This window comes from Aotus nancymaae, unplaced genomic scaffold (assembly GCF_030222135.1).
Source record: "Aotus nancymaae isolate 86718 unplaced genomic scaffold, 86718_ANA_hifiasm-v0.15.2.pri h1tg000043l, whole genome shotgun sequence".
NCBI classification, from domain to species: domain Eukaryota; kingdom Metazoa; phylum Chordata; class Mammalia; order Primates; family Aotidae; genus Aotus; species Aotus nancymaae.
In genome coordinates this window covers 6529312-6551139 of record NW_026988457.1, presented here as the reverse complement: position 1 = coordinate 6551139, position 21828 = coordinate 6529312, and the positions used below count along the sequence as shown (strand labels likewise).

Here is a 21828-nt window from a genome sequence, read left to right as displayed (position 1 = left end):
AAAAGGTCTGGATTCTGGGTTGCTGTGTCACACACAGTCCACTTGCAGGTTGACAGAGGAAGAATGAGTCATGATCTCTGCATGTGCCCATCAGGAACTACCTGACAGGTCTGGAAAGCATTCACCCTAGGACCTTTCATGTCCTTATTAAAATTGGATGCAGAGAAAATGAGTCATAGTGAAGAACAGGCTCTATAAAAAGCTTTTCTTGCCTTGGTATCAGACATAACATTTTATCTCAAGGAAGAGGAATATAATAACATAGTGGTTAAGAGCATGGGCTTTGGGATCACATAGCTCAAAGTGCAGATCTGACACAGCCATTTAACTTTGGGCTATTTGCTTAACCTTTCTTTAGCCTTCATTTCCTTATCTGTAGTAGAGCTCTGAAATAATACCAACCTCCTAGGGTTGTTCTGAAAATTAATGAGATAATGCACAAAACAACTTAAAATATCTAGTACCATATAGTAAGAACTGAATAAAGAGTGTTGGTTTATTGTTGCTCTGATATCATTATCATTCGTATACAGAGGAAAATACAGGAGAAATAGAGTCCCTCACGTTCTATGATTAGAAGCATATCACTGACAAGAAGTGCAATTCAATATTTATTATGAATTATAGTACTAAAATTAAGGTACGATCTAGGCACTTTTCTCCTAGTAAAGCTCCTTGATACTCAAATATATGCTACTAATATAATTCATATTGTAGAGTAAAAGCAACAATTTTTATTGGGATAATAAAAATACCACTATTCTAGAGCCTGACTGACTTGACTGAAATACACAGTTTGCAAATTTTCACATCAGCTCAAAGTAGTATTTCTCAGAGTAAGCAATGTTCAGATGCGTGGAAGTGGTTATTGGCTTCTGAGCAGTGAATGTCTTGAGCATCTTATTTCCTTAGGTTTCCATATGATGAAGTATCTCTAAGGAGACACCTTTACCACTTAACGTAGTCTTTCACTGGCCTAAATTTCATCTGTAAATGACATATTTTTGATAACAGAGGCAGCTCTTCCTTTTATTTTTGTTTCTTATTGCATTTTAGAGAATGTTGAGGAAAATAGTGAGGTATCTGTGAAAATTTTTTACATATTCATAATGTCTAATCACTCAATATCCCCTTTCTATTATGATTTGAGCATCTCTGCAGGAGGTCATTTTGGCTAATAATTTTATGTTCTAAGGTTCATCATCTCTGCTCTCAGAATGTGATGAAAATGGCTAGGAAAGAATGTAAAATTCTTTTGAGTAATAGAGGATTTAGGATAAAGTATCTCTATTAAATTTTGACTGTTAAAAATATGGCTCAGGCAAAAATAGACCTGTTCTTTCTGTTCAGCAATTCCAATTTCATTTTTAAAAAACTAAGAAAGGCTATTGGAAAGTACCATACATAGTTTTACATTTTTGTGTAATATGTACTATCGCAATGCATTACTATTAGGCAATTTATATTTCTTAGAAAATCTATCTGGCCTTGTCTAATATTCATTGATGAAATTAATTTAATATAAAAGTCCTGAATTTTAAAGTCCTTTCCAGAATTATTTTTGCAGAAATCATCTTCAGGACTGCTGTTGTTACATCTATCACAAGATCATATGATATAGTTCAGAGTAAAAAGCATCAGCCTTCGAGATTAAACTGCTTGGTCAATGAGAAGGTCTTATGTATTTGGAAATCTGGCTGAAAGCTTAATGCAGAATTTGAACTGTTTCTGATGAGTTTCACCTGGCCCTTTTGGCTGACAATTCATCTTGTCTACTACCTGCATCATTCAAATTTCTTTTGAAGGAGGACATTGATAAATGTTTTTATAACTTAATATCTTTGTCATAGCAGTGGTAGCCAAAAATCATTGACCTGGTTAATGGAAATAAATGACTTTAGAAATATGTTCATGTCTGATAAAGGTTTCAACATTGGGCCATCGGCATTGAATAGTCTAATAATAACAGTGTTTACAGAAATATGTATGTGCATGTGTGTATATATATGTACATATATGTACAGGTGTGTTTTCTACATAACATATATAGACATATATATCTGAATTTCAATTGTTTTTTAAACTTTAATACCCCTCACATAATTATTTTGGCCTATATATCTGTCTCCTAGATCAGCAGTCTTTAAATTTGACTTTGATTATGCATTTCATCAACAAATATTTTAAAACAAATTTCCTTTCTCTTTCCATTTATTTTACAAATGATTTGTATGACACTAAGATGTTTATTATAGAACAGAGGAAGATCAATTACAAAGGATATTTCACTTTTCCTATTAGCACTGTAGAAAAGCTTATACATTTTTTTCTATGTGATTCAAAAATTTTGAAAATTTTCATTTTATATTTCATAATAAATTATTTCAACGCTCTGGTCTCAGCTCCTTTTATTTTGTGGCTTGGCTTTAATGGTGATTGCAATGGATGTAGCTGATGGTCTGCATTTATTCTCCGTTCCTTCAAATCTTATATAGGTACTTCAAGTCAGCACAAATGTGTTTAATTAACAAACAAAACCTTAGCCTCAAGGAAATTTGGGAAATTAAAATTTCAGTTTATTAGGTTTTGCAGTACAATAAAATACGCTTGAGATGAAACTGTAATGATGAAATAGGTTTGTTGACACTGAGCCCATTGTGCGACAGACACAGATCAAAACTCCATCTTCTTATGTTTTCTGCTGGTTTCAATGATGTCGACACTAAATGGTGTTAGAATATTAGAAATTCCTTACATTATGTAGAGGAGGAATCCAAAGACATAAGAAGGTAAGACTTTTTTTTTTTTTTTGACAGAGTCTTGCCCTGTTGCCCAGCTGGAGTGCAGTGGCATGATCTTGGTTCACTGCAACCTCCGCCTCCAGATTCAAATGATACTCTGACCTCAGCTTCCCAAGTAGTTGGGATTACAGGTGCCCATCACCACACCCAGCTAATTTTTGTATTCTTAGTAGAGACGGGATTTCACCATATTGGCCAGACTGATCTCAAACTCCTGACCTCGTGATCCTCCCAAATGCTGGGATTACAGGCATGAGACACCACACCTGGCCGGAGATAAGACTTTTTAATTGATCATTGCTGCCAGACTCTTTTATCTTCACCTTTGCCATGTAACCGGAATAGGGCCCAAGGACACTTCCTTAACCAAAGGCTGGAAAATATATTGGCTATGTAAGTGCGCGTTCTTTTGAAAATTGCTTGAGAAGAAATATTATCTTTGGTAGGTCTATGATGAAGACTTTGAAAAATTCTGGTTTTGGAACAAGCTCCCCAGTTTGGGGTATGATGAAATCTCCAGTGTCAGTAATTAATCACCAGAAAAAGGTGATCTTTTGCTGAAAAAAATAATAGGCTAGAGTTATAATCACAAGTCTGACCCATAGGAATCTTTGTTAGTGCTTAATTGAGCATGAGACTCCCTTGGACTCTAGCAAATGGATACTTGTAAACTCTTGCTTAAGCTATATAGCCCCAAACAAACAAGCACATCTAGATCTAGAAATGAAGCTATGGGTTAAGTCACTTGATTGAGAGTCATTGTCAGTCTTTCAATTCCAAGACATGAACCAGTCATAAATCCTTGCAGAACAACAGTAAGACATTGAAACAAGTACATACACATTGTACAAGTTTTCCTCTTTGCTTTCTCAAAGACATCTGCAGCCATTTATTAGAACAATTGGGGAAAAAATACCAAGTAATTGTAGGAATTACTGACCGCTGGCATTGAACTATGTAAATCTCTGAGGACATAAAACATAACTGTGGGGGCTTTTAGAGATCAAGGGTTAAGTGGAGTTGGGGCCCAAGTCTGTCTGACAGTGGGTCCCAGTGTCTTCAAATATACCCAGAAATGTCCAGCCAAGCCCTTCCCACTTGACTTGCAGAAACTATGAGAGGTAATAAAATGATTATTGTTCTTTTAAGCCACTGAAATTTAGAGTGATTTGTCACACAACAAGACAATCCAAACACCTGGTGAGATACGTGCCTGTCAAAGGTGGAATACAAACACAATGAAAATGATTATGCCTGGTTTCTGAAAGTCTGGCTATAACAGGAAAACTTGGCTGCTGGCAGATTTCCTACAATAATTCTTCTAACAAAAGAAGTGAAGACTATGATAGTAGGAAGAGTCAAACATACAAGTTTGGAATTACACTTCTAATGAGAAAAGTTAAATTTAAGCAATACTGAACCCAAGGTAAATTTTAGCCAACATCCAAAAATATAAATGCATCAGAAATATAGATTTTGTTCCTGTCTAGGAGAATAATAGGAAACTATTGTAAAGCAATCAGGTGGTGATTTAAATTATGTCTCTTGTTCCAGATGCAATCTCTTTTCTAAAGCAAAAAACTCTGCTCTGTCCTTGCTATGTACCAGTTATTTTTCCAGAAAAAAATATATAATTATGCTAATAAATAGGGTACTAGAAACAATCTACTTTCACCTGAAAGGCATAGCAGTATTCTTTTGCAATATCACCTCAGGGCAAGGCCAACTATCCTACAGAATGTCATAATCTAAACCACTCTGACCCTCTATATTAATTTCATGCTACAGCACCTCTTCAGCAGACATTAGTAGATACCCTTGATACTTGGTTTGGAAGATTGTATTTTCCCCAAATGGCTCAGCTATTGGGTCAGCTTTTCTAACTGCTTCAACTAGAAGAGCACATCAGAAGGGGTTCTGAGTCCTACAAGGTTAGGTTATTGTATTAGTCTGTTCTCACGCTGCTAATAAAGACATACCCAAGACTGGGTAATTTATAAAGGAAAGAGATTTAATTGACTCACAGTTCTACATGGCTGGGGAGGCCTCAAAATCATGGCAAAGGCAAAAGAGGAGCAAAGTCACATCTTACATGGTGGCAGGCAAGAGAGAGCTTGTGCAGGGGAACTCTTCTTTACCAACATCAGATCCTGAGACTCATTCACCATCACAAGAACAACATGGGAAAGACCCATCCCCATAGTCCAATTACTTCCCACTGGGTCCCTCCCATGAAATGTGGGAATTACGGGAGTCACAATTCAAGATGAGATTTGGGTGGGGACACAGTCAAACCATATTAGTTATGCAAGAGCAAATGGCTTTCATTTTATTCAGTAGAATCTTTGTGCTTGATACTTCCACCTGTCATATAAACAGAAAGATTGTCCTGCTGGGGGGAAGTGGAAGGATCATACAGAGTGTCCTGAGATTCTATGAAGAGAGAAATGCCCGGCCTTCCTCCAGATGCCTCAGCTCCTCATCTTTCTCTGACCACAGCTACAGCAGAAGCCCTGAGTCACAAGTACCCAGCCAAGACCTTCTCATCTGACGTGCAGAAAATGTGAGAGGTAATACAATGATTGTTGGTCTCTTAAGCCACCACAATTTAGTGATTTGTTATAGACCAATAGACGACCCAAACACCTGTTGAGATACATGCCTGTCAAAGATGGAATACAAACACAACAAAAATTTATGTGCCTGTTATCCCTGAGAAATCTCTGTCACTCCTATAGTTCGGGGCATGTCAGAATATTGCATCTAAAGGGAAAGACAAGTTTCTAAATTTTACACAACTCTTATCACATAAAAAGGAACTCTGAGACTTTTCAAGGAAACAATTTATCACATTTGGGAGCAGCTAAACCAGGCTCCATTTTAAGCACCTCTATTTACTTCTTGGACTTTATGTCACAGCTGACCCACAGTTTTCAAATTCTCTATGGTAAATCAAGATACTCTAAGGATATTGTGGAAAGTCCCATTAAGATAAATTAAGATAATCATGGTGCAGACCTTTTGGGTTTTGGAACAGAGTTGTACCTTCTTCCAAAAATACTTATTTTTTTCTTCAGAAATAGCCCGTGGCTTGTTATTAAGTCCTAGGGATATCAATGTCCATGCAAATTGAGCTTTCATCATAAACAGGGTATCCTGTGACCCACTGAGCCATATATTTGAGAAGTTGATCATCATAAACTATAAAATTAGATTTCAGCAGGTACTGAAAGCACCAGAATATTGCATGGTCATTTGGAACATACTTTTAATGCAGCTACTTTTGCTGCACTGTGTACAACTCCCTCACCTTACAACTATGTCCTCATGGGGATTGAGAAAAATAGTCCAGCCTGACTTAAAGACATGTCTGTACAATGAGCTGGAACCAGTCTGAAGTGGGAGGTTGCAGGTTTATACCTTACCTGAGGGGTATCCCTGAAGTGCAGCGATGAAGGGAAATTCTCACAGTAGTCAGAAAATCAAGTGATACATCTGGGTCGCCCACTTTGCCTAGAAGGAGACACAAGCACGGGTGTGGCCTGAAAGCTATAAAAAAGAAGGTTCAAGGACTAGCGTCAATGGAAAAGAAGCAGAAAAGAAATATGTTAATGGAAGTGTAAAAAGTGACCCAGAGCATGGGAATATTTAAACTCCATGTACATTTTCTCCAAGGGAATTCCTGGATGTTCTTGAGACCATTTCAGATGGTCCACAAGGTAAAATTTTGTAATAATATCAGGATGCTATTTGTAGTTTTCACTCACATGATTTCACAAGTGTAGAGTTTTCCAGAGGGCACATGATATGTGGTATATTAACATACTGAACGTAGAATCAGATATGAGACTCCAGCCGCCTTCTAGTGAGTCAGACATTAAGGAGATTTGCAGAAATGTAAAATAATGCCAGGCTTGTCAGCCACTATTTTATTTTTCATAAAAATATATTACTTATGTTAATATAAAATGGAATTCATATTGCTATATTTAAATGAATTAAAAATACATTTCAAAAAGTTTCAATTTTAGTTTATAATCTATTAAATACCAATAGACATAATTCATACAAATTATAGTGTTGTATATCCACAGTACTTTTTAAGAGAATGAAGGAGTCCTGATACCAAAAGTTCAAGAACCACTGAACTAGTCTATCCCTTGCTTTGTTGTATTTCTTTATGCTTTCTGGTCCTTTTTCCTAAGGGTTTGTCCGTTAAATTACACTCTATTAAATTTTAACCACTTCTTCAACTTATCAAGGCCATTTGATCTAGATCTTGATGATTAGAGTTCCACCAATTCTCTTTTCCCCCATTTTGATGATTCTGTAAGTTAAAAGAGCTGCTCCCTATTCACCAGAGAGCATTTTGATGAAAATGCTTTATCACCTGACACAGAGGAATCATGGCTGAGATAATTATTTTTCATCATCATTCACCAAATTGTGATGCATCAATCCTACACTTAAGCAACGTATATGCCTTATTCAGGCCACGTTTGCCAACATTATTACTCATCAGTTTTCTTGGGACAAGAACAAAAGCTACAACAAAGTCACACTGGCTATACCAGATTGTAAACTTTAAATATCTCAGGTTTCTCTTTCTGTTAAACTAGGTCATTGGCAGGACTCAAACTCCAAATTCTTTCTGTGCCAGGCAGCAACGGGAAACTGTGCTCAGATTTTTTTAGCCTTCCAGCTGTTGCCTTCTGCTGGATTGTGTCATTTTCTTTGGGTGTACACAGTTCAGGGTTCAGACAAGGATTTGAAGGTCATTATTTGTAATTTGGAAGCTCCCCACCAATATGCCTACAGTGACATTCTTCACAGGATTTTTCTCCCTTAATTTCCAGGTTCTCTGAAAGCCTCAAACAGCCTTCTCTAACACCATAAGCCATAAGGATTTTGCTTTCTGTGAGTTCTAAGCATTCTGTGCTACAGACAAAGAAAGGTCCTAAGAGAAAAGCTGTATACATGTGGATCTCAGCCACTACAGTTCCTTCCTTCATGTGCCACCTCCTCCCCAGCCCCAGTGCTTGTCTGTTTTTAGGTGCTCTTGATGCCTTGAAATAGATTTACGTTTTGAACAGAATTTATATTAATTACCTGTGCAGAGGTTGATTCAGTATGAGATAATCCACGATTATCAGACCACCACTTGATTTGTAAAAAATAATTTATTTTATTTATATGTCAAGTCCCTGGGCTAATAAGTGCATATGAATAAGATATTTCCTTTAAAATTTATAACCAAATTTTACGATTAAATCAAAATTATAAGTTAAAGTCATTATTAATTATAGCTTAATTTTGTTAACTCTCTTACAAAAACACACATACATTCTTGAAGACAGAAATCTGTTTCTATGAGGACTAAATAATAATGTTTCTCGTGGGAAAATAATAGTTGAGGGAATTCCAACTCTCAACTTTACTCTTAGCATTCTTTTTTATTTTTGAGACGGAGTTTCACTCTTGTCACCCAGGCTGGAGTGCAATGGCGCAATCTCAGCTCACTGCAATCTCCGCCTCCCAGGTTCAAGTGATTCTCCTGCCTTAGCCTCCCGAGTAGCTGGAATTACAGGTGCCCGGCACCACGCCTGGCTAATTTTCATATTTTTAGTAGAGACAGGGTTTTACCATGTTGACTAGGCTGGTCTTGAACTCCTGATCTCAGGTGATCCACCTGCCTCCGCCTCCCAAAGTGCTGGGATTACAGGCGTGAGGCACTGCATACAGCCAGCACACTTTCTACTTTTAGGAGCATGATGGTTAATTCTACATATCAATTTGGCTGTGCTATGGTGCCTGGTTGTTTGGTGAAACACCATTCTAGATATTGCTGTGAAGATATTTTTCAGATGTGATTAATATTTACAGTCTTTAAATAGATTGCCCTTCACAATATGAGCAGACTTCATCCAGTCAACTGGAGGCCTTAAGAGCAAACACAGGTTTTGGGAAGAAGAAGGAATTTTGTCTCTAGCCTGCCTCTGACTAAGTTCCAGCCTAAGGGCCTGCCAGCCAGACTTTAGACTTGACAGTTCCTACAACTGACATCTCTCTCTATCTATATGTATGTCATATCAGTTCTTTTTCTCTGGACAACTTTGACTAATACAAGGATAATCCTTAGCAACTCACATTTTTCAGAAATTGAGAGGCTGATGTTTATTTTTGACAGTTTTTAAACTCTTTCACCATTATTCCATCAATGTCCTCCCAAGTTTTTCATGGACTTAGTGATTACTCTTAGTGAACATTTGTCTAACTATAAGCAAAGAAATTACATTTAAAAATTAACTTTTATTGGCACCATTGTTTTTTAAACAAATGGAAGGATTTAGAGAACACAGTAATTATTTATTACTTTGTATTTAATTTATATTAAAAGGAAATGTTCAAGATATAAAAGAAATTAATGGATTAAACCTTTCTTTCTGTGGAATTTAAAGAATTAGAAGGAAACATGTCAACCTCACACTTTAACAAAACTTTCCAAATTTTCCACAATTTTTGTTTTGTTTGTAGTTAGTTTTAATCCCAAACCTCCTGTCTTCCATAATCCCAGTCAGTTTGCTTCTAAATACCAAATGAAACAGAAATCAAAGATAATGACATTGATTTAATGTTCTGCAATTTCCTTTGCATGTTTTATCTTTTAAAAAATAAGTTACAAGATGCAAGACTGTAAAATTGTTTGCGAGCAACAACATCAAGATTTCGAATTTAGATCTGGAGTTAAGTAACACCAGTGGCATTGTGTCTCCTTAGGAGTATGGTAGAAGGAAAAACCTCCCATTAGCTCAAAACAACTGTTCCAACTCTATCAACTCATATGGCTCTGCAGTGCGTGGCTGGATTTCATACCCTCTTCCAGGCAGGGTTGATAACACATGGTCAGTGTTTGAGCATTGCACAGATTATAACTTACAGGCAAATTTATCATTTGTGTGTGTATGAATACCAACAAAAAGAGGAAAGGCTTGTCACTGTTTAGGGGAGAGGTTCTACAGCATTTGAATGTGTGGCTACCTGCAATGAGTTAATTGAGAGGAGACTACCCATTTATTAGAATGTGAACCACCCCACAGCCATGTATACACAACCCCCCAAGACTCCCTGTGCTTGAGCATGGGGTGAGGGCATCACAACGTGTGCGGCAGAGTAGCGGGGCGGTGGCAGCAGCTCCTCTTGGGAGCACAGCCACAAAGGCTGTTACCTGTGATGTTCCTCCATTGTGTTGCTCTGGAAGGCAGGGCGACCTCATCTGTTATTTCCCATCAAAAGCGAAAAGGTTGAGAGTCATTCTTTACAGCTTGAATGGAGAATTGCACAAATGTCCCCTTGCCAGAAAAAAGCAACTAGGAAATTAGCACAGCAGGGATGAACTTTCTATGAGCACAGAGCGGGCTACGGGGGAGGCCAGGAGTGCTCTGGAAATGGCTGGGTATGCGGATCACTAGACTAGCCAAGGGTAGTTGTGGTTAGTCTCATTGGAGCTGGAGACTATATCTTACCTCTTTTCTGTTTTTCGATACCTTGCCTGTTTTCTTTAAAAAGTCCGTTTACCAGAGTCACCACTAGAAGTCCAATAAAGCTTTCAAGATACCTGAGATCAAGAGATAATGTTTGTAAAACAGTAAGGATTGTTCTATGGTGGCATGAAGGTATGTTTTCTGGTAATGGCCATTTTATGAGAGTTGCCTTAATCTAAATAACATGAAGCAAGAGAAAAGCCTGTTGGCTTTTTGTTGGTCATTCCCCAGCCCATCCCCAGGATCCAGCTGCAAGAACCAAGGATAAGGGCCAGCCCCCTCATTCCGGAATCTGACACTGTAGGATTTCCATTTAGGTAGGATCTACAGGCTTTTCAGAGGTTATGTAATTTTGCAACCCTGCAAAAAATGGTTTTCAAGATGCTAAAGACATATTCTCTAAGAAGGTACATTTTTGTGAAGCTTGTGGGTGGTGGACATCAACAAAAACTGGAAATAATCATGAACAGATGTAAAATACCCCAGGGATTCTTAGACTAATTGGCGAAGTCTTTGCAGATTGTCTGTAGTTATACAGAGGGCCTGTTACCATGTCTGCCAGCCAAATCTATGAATGCATGTCAGTGTGATCTCAGTGGAACCCATAGTTTGAGGAGGCCTGGAGACTTTTAAATTACATATATTAATAAAACAGATGAATATTTGCTTTTTCCAATTACTTTACTGAGATGATATTAAGTGAACATTCCCAGAATAGCCATGTAACTTAATGTCACTCATCATCGTTTATACATTAACTAAACACACTCGACTGAATAATCTTACACTTGACTTATTTCTATTTATTTTCCTCACTGTTAACAGCTTTCACATTTCTTTCTATTCCTCTAACACATACGAAGAGTTATTTATGAACACACAGTGAAACAAAGAAAACTGCCTATTAGAGTATTCTTGAAAAAAATTACTGGTCCTAGTAACAATTTCTTTGAATATATATGTTATATTCTTTTGGGGGAATTGGAAGATCTTTATAAATAATAACTTGCATTTGTATTACAGTTATTGTTTTACAGCCCTTCTGTAATGTGAATCTCAGTTTATCCTCCTCCTGCAAACTTTAACATCTGGGTGAGGCAGATCGTACTCTTCAATTGTAATAATCCCTCTGTGCTAAGGGTGGGGCCAGGTGGAGATCATTGAATCATGGGGAGGGTTTCCCCCATACTGTTCTTGTGATAGTGAGTGAGTGCTCACGAGATCTGATGGTTTTATAAGGGGTTTCTCCATTTGCATGACACTCATTCTCTCCTGCGGTTCTGTGAAGAGGTGCCTTCCGCTATGACTGCAAGTTTCCTGAGGCCTCTCCAGCCTCGAGGAACTGAGAGTCAGTTAAACATACATTCTTTATAAAGTATGCAGTCTTGGGTATTTCTTCACGGCAGTGTGAGAACAGATTCATACAGTGGTCCTAGGAGGAGTGGCCTCAGAGTCACCTGGGAATGTTAGAAATGTAAATTCTCAGGTCCCACCCTAGATTACTGAATCAAAAACTCTGGGGGTGAGGCCTAGAAAACTGTGCTTTATCAAGCTGGCAGTTGATTCAAGAAGGCTAAAGTTTCAGGAACATTGGCCTACAGGAGAAAATGCAAAGGGCTTTCTCAGCGGGCATTTGCAGACCTGCTCACCGGGCCTTTGTGGGTCTAAAGCCATGTCCTATCATTCTCCTTCTGGCAGCCTATACCTTCAGGTCACTCAGGTTCACATGTATTCTATCATCTTTTGTTCTTATCTGTAATGCTTTGCCATGTGTCTCTTGGCGCAACCTGACCCAGTCATCCAGACCCAGCCAATATGTCTCCACCTTGGTGTTCCCACTGCACATCATCCATAGACATCAGCCCAGTTCAAAAGCACTTTCTTAGAGCATGAGAGTTCATTGTTTTCATGTCTTCCTTCCTTTTTTTTTTTTTTTTTTTTTGAGACGGAGTTTTGCTCTTGTTACCCAGGCTGGTGTGCAATGGCGCGATCTCGGTTCACCGCAACCTCCGCCTCCTGGGTTCAGGCAATTCTCCTGCCTCAGCCTCCCGAGTAGCTGGGATTACAGGCACGCGCCACCGCGCCCAGCTAATTTTTTGTATTTTTAGTAGAGACGAGGTTTCACCACGTTGACCAGGATGGTCTCGATCTCTTGACCTCGTGACTGCCCGCCTTGGTCTCCCAAAGTGCTGGGATTACAGGCATGAGCCACCGTGCCCGGCCCCGTCTTCCTTCCTTTCTAGACCTTGAATCCTCTGAGAAGCAGGACCATGTTTTATAAGCTTGGGTTGCACCAGCAGTGCCTCTCACTGCCTGGCCGTGGTGGCTTGCAATACTGTCCTTCGTGCTGTTGTTGAATTATTGAAGGGGAAGGAATTAAACCACCATCAGCTGTTGATATTTTCTCAAACCTGCGTGGCCACCGTCACATCAGAAAGCCAAGGGCAGCGCTGACAGAAGGGATCTTGAGGAAAGCATCTTGATGAGAGAAGAGGTTTGGTCGGAGGTGCCCTCTGGGGAGGATGGGTTCCAAAGGGGAGCCCTCAGCTTTGGGCTGAGGAGAGCCCGTGAGAGTACTGGACTGCCAGGAGGAAACTGAAAGGCAGGAGCCTGAACTGAAATGGAGGTCAGGAAGCCCCAAAGGCAGTGTTGGCCCAGATCGTCAAGGAGGCAGTCATGCATAATAGTCAACACTGAGGGAGACAGAGCTTGCAGTCGGACAATCTCAGGTTGAATCCCGTCCGGCACATTACGTTTATGACCAGAGAATGTTAGTTAGCCTTTCTGAATCTCAGAAATCTTTGTAGAGAATAAGAATACCATACTCACAGTACGCAATAATAGGAGCCATTGTTTCTTGAGCACTTCAACAGGTTCTCTCTTTTAATCGTCACAACCATGCTATGAAATTGGAATTTGGGTCTCCCGTTCTACAGCACCAAGAACTTGCCTGGAGTCACATACGGAGGTAGAATGTGGGAGAATGGACTTAAGTGGAACCATCAGACTCCAGAGCCTTGGCTATCTGGTGCTATGCTGCATTACCTCCTTAGGGGTCTGTGAAGACTAAGTGAGATATTTATGTAAAGCATCCAGCAAGTGACTACATGAAAATCAAAATTTTCGTAAGACCAAGTTCGCTTCAGGATGTGGAAAATATAATCCCTAAACATGGCAAAAACTCTTTGGGAGGGACATCAAATCTCCACTTTTATCTGCTTACTTCCTTTGCTGTGGGAATCACGTTCTCCTATTTCATTGTTCATTAATACCTTCTCACCTGAAGTTAAGCGTATCCTTATTTCCAGAAAGAAAACTGCTATTTCAGAGTCCGTGGTCTTCATCCCATTGCTAAGGGTGATGTTTCAAAGAGCACAGTATTAGCTTCTGGCAGAAATCTTCGGAGCCTCCTGTCTGCACTCCTGAGAAAAAGGGCACGAGAGGAGAGACACAGCCTTTAGGTCTTTTACGCTTCTGGGAGTGGAATTCTCCACCTTGTTCCTTTGATTCACAAGAAGAATATGTTTCCAAAGAATTCTGGCAGGCTCCTGATATTAAGATGATGTGAAAGTTCTGTGCTAACCTCACAGGGACAGCATTGATTCAGAGAGAGCAAAGTAGGCACATCTCACAGGAGCGTTTCCTCCGGAGCTGCTCCGGCTGAAGGATTCACAGAACTCATAAATCTTTGCCAAGCCTAGAGGTCTTGGAGAGGAATACTGAACAGAAAACCAGGATATTATTCTGTATATTTGCCTGATGACTATGGTGTAGAGGAGAAAAAAAAAATCTTCTTCTTCTACCCATCTTGGGTTCTTCAGTGAAGACCCTGTAAATAAGCCTGGTGAAAGACAGCTTAACAAGAGAAAAGCAAACATGAGTTTATGGGCATGTGCATCGTGCATTCACATTAGCACACAGAGATGAGTAACTCTAAGGCTGGTTTGAATTTGAGCTTATGTAGCACCTTTGCAAAAGGACAATAATTTTTTTTTTTTTAGAGAAGCAGTGACACTAAGGAAAAGGACTTTGAGCTTCCAGGGGATACAGATTATGGGAATGTAAATATATAGGAGAAACTATTGGTAGACAAGGGTTGATTATGTAAGGTTTGTTATGCAGATTCCTCTGTACAGTCTAGATAAGGATCCAGCATTGTCTCTGGTGATTAATAATCATCCTGCTCTTTCTGATAGAAAAAGGGAGGGCTGAGAATTTTTCTTGTGTCTGTTTCTTTTCAATTGCCTTTAGCTCAAATTAATTCTTATGGCACCGGTTAGGGTGGTACATTCTACTCCCTTTGACAGAAAGTGCAGCCCTGTCCAGTCGGCTTTACTGATGAGCTCCTTGTTCCAAAGACTTTCTTTTAGTCACGGAAAAGGAGACAGGAGCAGTGGTGTTAGCTGTTGGCAGGCTCGGAGTCACCAAGTGGACTTGATTCCAAGGCCATGGGTGGGTTGCTCTGCATTTCATCAACGTTTCTACTCCCACGGCATGGCTTCAGCTTGTTTTTCTTCTTGTCTTCAGCTCACTCAGGGCCTGTCTTGCTGCAGTCCTGGACAAGTCCTATGTGCACTTTTCTTTGTGCAGAATGAAGATGGGCCTGTTGCGGGTTGAATTTTGTCCTCCCAAAGAAATGCCTTGAAGTCCTAACCCCCAGAACCTGTAAATGGGACCTTATTTGGAAAGAGGGTCTTTGCAGATGAAATCAAATCTTTGGAAAGATGAAGTCATTGGGTGGGCCCAGATCTAATATGAGTAGTGTTCTTATAAGAAGAAGGAAATTTGCACAGGGACACACACAGAGAAGAATGCCATGTGGAGCCACAGATACATGAAGGTGGAGGCTGCTGCAAACCAAGAAATTGTCGGTGCTAGGAGAATCCTCCCCTAGAGGCTTTGGAGGGAGCATGGCCTAGCCAATACCTTAATCTTGGACTTCTGGCCTCCAGAACAGTGAAAGACTAAATTTCTGTAGTGTAAAGCCACTCAGTTTGCGGTGCTTTGGGATTTGTTTGTTTGTTTGTTCAATTTGAGCTGGAGTCTTACAACCTCTGACTCTGGAGTTCAAGTGATTCTTCTGCCTCAATCTCTCGAGTAGCTGGGACTACAGACACATGCCGCCATGCCGGGCTAATTTTTTTGTATTTTTTAGTAGAGATGGGTTTCGTCATGTTGGCCAGGCAGGTCTCAAACTCCTGACCTCAAGTGATGGCTTGTGTCAGTCTCTCAAAGTGCTGGGATTACAGGCATGAGCCACCATGCGTGGCCCAGTTTGTGGTGCTTTGTGACATAGCCCTGGGAAATTAATAGGGTTCCGTTGTAGGATGAACAAGCATGCCGCTGCCTGGTGCTCTCAGAGAGTAAAAAGGATTCTGAGTTTGGCAGCCTCTTTCAGAGTCCGGGTGAGGGCAGGGAAGGGAGCATTCTTCTGGAACTCTTGGCAGTTGATAATACCAGAGAGAGTCGTTCCCATCTCACAGTGGTCAGTCAGGGTTGTTGCACTGCTGTTGATCACTGTGTGATCCAGTCCAGCAACACAATCCCAGCGTGGGCACCACTTGCCTGAGTGTAGAGGCTGCCAGCAGTCGTACCTCAGGCTGCAGGCCACTCCTCTGCATGTCCCTTCCTGTGGCACAGTTTTCATTTAAAGATCCTGTCATTATGGACCACAGGAGTCCAGAGAGGTAGCCTGGCCAGTTACCTTGACAACCTCATGATGTCATGCTGTAAACTGCTTCCTGGCTGCAGATCTAATGCGATTCTCAATACTGTCGGCTCCTCCCAGCCTGGATGACAGCAGCTAAAGTGAGAGCTTACAGCTCACTTTTAACGATCCCCTTCATGGCATCTTTAGGGTGTATTTGCATTAGCAATGGAAGGTGAGTCTGACTGCTGCTAAGCTGCATGGAATTTTTGCCCACGGGACCCAAGCCTACTGCTGGCAGATCTGGCTCAGCTGCTGGGAGGCTTTTCTCATCCTCCTTGTGCTGTATTTAGGATTCCCTGAGGCAGTTTAGCGACAAAGAATGAACGTGACCCTCAGTCAAATGGATTCCTGAGAACTTCCCCTTCCTGAGCTGGACCCTGAGTATATCAGAGAATTTTATCCCAATGGGTTTCTTAACAAAGCATTTTCTGTCTTCAGTCATTCCCCACCACCACCACACCCTTTTAAGATTTTTATCTTTAGGGTTTTGAAAGTATGTTTTTAAAAAGCAAAGGCTCTGCAGTAAAGCCAGCGTCAGCACAGGCACACGTGCACACCTCGCTTCCCAGCTTCCCGGTGTTTTCTCTCCAGTCCTGGTGAAAAGCACCCCCAGGCAACGTCCTGATGAGTAAGAGAACAGAGCAGGCAGGCGGCTTTCTCCATGGAGAAAAGGCAGCTGCAGTTACTCTTTGACAGAGGCCTAAAGTGGGTGCATGCTCGACTGTGTGTGAGAGATTTAACTTGCCTGTCTCTTTCAATGAGGACGTGGACTCTCATCTCCTAGCAGCAGGCAAGAGGGAGGAAAATCAGGAAGACCCCACACGTGGTGACTCTCCAGTACAGGCATTGGAGCCAGCCGCAGTAAGCCCAACAGACAGAGCTAGAGAGCTGAAACTACAACCTCCTCCTGCAGGATTTCTGTGAGCTGGTACCAAGGGGCCTTCTGCACTGTGGGGGAAGAAGCTACTTCGTGAGGATTCTTTTATCTGTTCATATGGGCAAAAACTTTTGATACACCCTTAGAAACATAACAGCTGCTGGCTAACAGTCTAGATTTCTAGGGTCAGAGGCTCCCCATCATCTTTGAAAACCATGCTCAATGTCAAAGCCAGAGAATTTTTTGTTAAGAAGCACTCAGGGCCAGAGAGTATCTTCTGGAAGGTAGAGGAAAGTGAAGGGCAAAGGGGTTCAGAAAGCCCCTCCAACGTGTGGATGCTGTTTTCTAATACCATGCCAACTCCATGGCAGCAACTGCTTCCTGATGCCCACTGCAGTTCTGGCCTGTTTGTTATGCCTTTGAAGTGGTGATATCTGGCTAGAAATGGGAGTCTCACAATCTAGAAGACAGGAAAAATATGAGAGAGAATCAGAAGAGGAAGGCTCAGATCTAGGCATGATGCCCACACTTGCAGCACACATGGAGACAGGTGTTAGTGGTGTAGGCAATAGCTGTGCCCTCCAGTGATCCCCTTACCCCCTTCTCTCTTTGGGTAACATGCTGATGTGCCTGTAGATGAATATGGATCCCTTTGCATCTGATTGAGGGTGTCAGCTTAAACTGTGGCCTCAGGACAGAGTTACATGTTAGAATAACATTTATCTCAGTACACCAGAAGTTGTGATCACTTTTCAATTTCTGTGACAATAATTAGTATAAGCATGTTGTTTGTCACTTAGAGATTGGCCTTACAACTGAGCATTGTTGCATGATTTAAGTAACTGCTTTGAATTTTCTTTCATGATCTCTTGTGCCAAGTAAAGGCAAATGATATCATAGCATTTGAAAAGGAAAATGACACGGAGGTTCAAATTGGAAAGGGGGTAGGAGAAATGAATCATTTTGGGGCCTACAGAATATAGGCATGCTGAAATCCAGAGAAATTGTGCTGTAGCAGCCAGTACCATATTTTTGCTGGGAGCAGATGTATTATGCAGATTCCATTTTTTTGCACAGACAATCTTGCAACCATTCATCAGCAGAAAGTGCAGCAGTAAAAAAGCAGTGCAGAATTTTCTGTTGATTCTAGCAGTAAGTGGATTAGATACCTACTTAATTCAGGTTTCAATAACCCTGCAACGTGAAACTTATCTTCATGTGAACAAACAAGACAGTTGTAGAGTTATCAAGGGAAATCATATTAAAATTTGCATCCAAGAATTGACAAAGTTTTGGATTTTATGAGGCCTGATGCTTCTGAACTAGCAAACAAAGAAAAAGGTATAGTGTATTTTTTGTGCAACTTATTTATATCAAAAAGGTTTATATTTAGTTTCATGTTTTTTTTTTTTTTTTTCAAAATAAAATAGTACAAGTAATGTACACCAACACTAAAGGTCTGTTGACTTTATTTTTCTTTCAAAAGAAATTGTGGAAGATAGCTGTAAAGATGCTTCCCAATAATTTCCACCTTCTGGTATTCATGCCCTGAGTGCTTTGTTCCCACAAGGTATAAATGTTGGTCTGTGTGGCCAATGGAATACTGCAGAAGTGGTCATTTGAAATGAAGTCATAAAATACAGTGTGACTCTCTCTCTCTCCTTCTCTCCAGTCACTCAATCTGGGAAAGCCAGATGCCATGTTATGAAAACCCTTTGGTGTTCTGTGAAGAAGCTCATGTGATGAGGAGCTGAGGGCTCCTGTCAACAGCCATGCGAGTGAGCCATCTTGGAATCGGATCTGCAAGCCCCAGCCTTCTGATGACTGCAGCCTGCTGGCTACAGCTTCACTGTAATGCCATGAGAGGCTCTGAGCCAGAATCTCCCAGCTAAGCCACTCCTGGTTTCCTGACCATCAGAGACTGTGAGATAAATGTTTGCTTTTTTAAGCATCCTGTTTTGGAGTAGTTGTGTAGCAACAGGTTATCTGATGTGGGAGCCTATACATAACCAATGACTGAGAAACGCTATCAAATGTCACTTCCTGAATGGAACCAGTGAGTCAAGTACTGGACGTATTCATTACTTAGTCATGGATTTGGATTTGAATGTATGCTGTAAAAGAAAAAAAAAAGCTATTTATTGGTCTTGCTTCTTAGCATCAGTTAATTAGCGACATTCACTCCATTTTGATGTATTGTTTAAAATATACATATCTATATATAAATATATAGGAGCAGATTCAACATCTAACCTTGCCATTTCTTCTTTCTCTTTCTTTCTTTCTTTCCCTCCCTCCCTCCCTCTCTATTTCTCTGTCTTTCTTTCTTTCTATCTTTCTTTTCTTTCAACAGAATCTCACTCTGTCACCCAGGCTGCAGTGCAGTCGCATGATCTCAGCTCACTGCAGCCTCTACCTCCCGGGTTCAAGTGATTCTCCTGCCTCAGCCTCCTGAGTAGCTGGGATTACAGGTGCATGCCACCATGCCCAGCTAACTTTTGTCTTTTTAGTGGAGACTGGGTTTCACCATTTTGTCCAGGCTGGTCTCAAACTCCTGAGCTCAATTGATCCACCCACCTCAGTCTCTCAAAGTGCTGGGATTACAGGCATGAGCCACTGCTCCTGGCCATCAATTCTTATTATTGTAATAAATCCCTTCATTCAGGGAGTTCATTTTGGCAAGGTGCAAATACCCAGTACTTCTATTTGACCATCTATCCTTTCCTAGCTCTCATATGATGTAATTACAAAGGAGAATGGCAAATTCCACTTTCACTTGAGCTGAAATGAACAGAGTGTATGTAGCCCTGTTATGTTTGCTATAATGAATCTGGTTTCCTGCTACTGTTTACCTGGGAGCAAACAAACAAGCTGAAACAATACACAACTGACATTCATACTTGGGTTAAAATGTAATTTGATTTGCAATTTAAAAAAGATGTTCGCCTCAGTCTTTTAGGAAAAAAACAGACATTGTTTATCTGATTGCTTATTTGTCCGTCTTCTGCTTAGCGCCTGGACTCATTTCAAGAAGTCATCTTGGTATGTGTCAGGAATGGTGAGACTTACAAGATCTCACAACAGAAGCAAAACCAGGGTCCTCACACGTGCTCTCCTGGGGTTCCTTGGCTTCTGGAGTGAAGTCCCTTGTCCCTTGTGGTTCCACAGCTGCATTCCAGCTGCCATGTCTCCTCCCTTGCTTTGGTCAGTGCCTGTGATGCATCGCAGGTTACTTTGTCTGCAACTCCTCTCCTATGGTTGGGATGAAGCCCTCTGAGTCCTGAGGGCAACCCCCAGTTGCTGCTCGTCTGGATCGTGTCCTGGATGCAGAGCTGCCTCACTGTAGTGACAACACGGCTCTCAAACATGGCCCCAGCCAGATTCTCAGGCGTCCTTGGGTCCTGTCTATGTTACTTGAAAGCCTAGATGACCCAGTAAAGCTAAAACACAGGCCTGACTTTGCCAATCAACCAGGTTGACTAGAATAAGGATATGAATAGCGTGGATATGGAACAACTGCAATTCAGTATTCTTCTCTAATTCCAGAAGGCCCCAACTGACTTCAATCCCCGAATGTCAATTACTTAATATGCACACCCCCTTTAGACAAAGCTTAGAGGGGAACAAATCAGGTCACACATGTCATGGCCTTCCCTCCTCCCTTTCTTCTCTCTGGTTTTTATCCCTTGTATTCCCGTACCCTTCTAGTATACAATGCTTTTAGTTGATCCCAACACTGCACGTCATATTGACTTGCTCCTCTAGCCAGAACTTATCTAGAAAGACACACACACATACACAGCGGAGTAAGAAAATGAGTAGAATCCTTCAGCAGAGACAATAAAGAAACTTAGAGTATTAGTAAGAAGCCATGTTGCTAAAAGTTCCTGTTTTCAGTGTCAGAAGCTAAGTATTATCTCAGTCTTTGCTTGCTCATTCTTTCTGGAACAAATCCCAACTTGCCAGGCAGATGGTTGCCTTGGGCCAAGTTGGGTAGAGATCATGAACGTAGAAAGTCAAATGAAAAATTCACATTCATGGTTTTCAAAATATTCCCCATAATTTTATCTGTCTGTATTATTTTTCATCATTGGATTTCTGGTTATAGATGTAGATGATGATCTGTGAAATGGAGACAGTCACACATGATTTTAATTCAGCTCTATTCAGTTTGCCTTGTAACTCTCAGAAAACGCTTTGTGCAGCTTCTCTCTGTGACCCACTTTTCACTCACACAAGGAATCCAGTTTCTGCAGGTGCTAGTGTGTCAGTGCATAAAGTTCAGTTGAGCTGATGAGTAACCAAGCAGACTTTGGTGTTCCTGGGCAGCTGGGAGCACCTGCATAATGCATATGGTGCCTTTAGGAGTACAAGATGTATTTCATAGGGCTGCTCCTTCGGGACACTCAATGAGACTGTAGAGTCTGTGTCTGTGTGTGTTCTGCGTCCCTGCTCATGTCTCCGTAATTATCTTCAGGGGATGAAGTGGGCCCCATCAGGCCAATAAGTTGTATCTCAAAGAGTTCCTGTAGTGTCAGTGGATTGGTTTTTCCCTCCAGGCACACTCCCATAGAGCCACCTGCCACTGCATGCTCCATGGTGAGCGCCATGATCAACAGCTTCCCCTGCGAGAACGTGATTCTATTACATTTCTTAACTTAAAGTCAGACCTGCCTATGCCTTCCAAATAGAACCAGACTTTTTCCTCTTGATTTCGTGTGAAGTCAAACTTTATGAAATACTGTTTGGAAGACAGCCACAGTGCATTTCTGTGTCCCTCTTTAATTTCTTCCCTATCAGTTGCTCCAGCTGTAGTCCAGGTCAAGCTCCTAAAGGCTTTGTTCTGTCAAAACCCCCAGCAACGTGCTGCCATGCCTGCAGCATCTATCTCTCCCTCTT

The 21828-nt window shown here is 40.9% G+C and overlaps 1 long non-coding RNA gene across 3 annotated transcripts in view; it reads left to right on the top strand.

Moving 5' to 3' along the window:
- LOC105726204 (uncharacterized) overlaps positions 1 to 20163 on the top strand; it is a 78804-nt gene extending 58641 nt beyond the window's left edge. For all 3 annotated transcript variants that reach the window (XR_001109466.2, XR_001109467.2, XR_001109465.2), the window contains 2 exons: positions 5181 to 5371; positions 18602 to 20163. This is a non-coding gene — a long non-coding RNA (uncharacterized LOC105726204). The remainder of the gene's footprint in view (positions 1 to 5180; positions 5372 to 18601) is intronic.
- The last annotated feature ends 1665 nt before the right edge of the window (positions 20164 to 21828 follow it).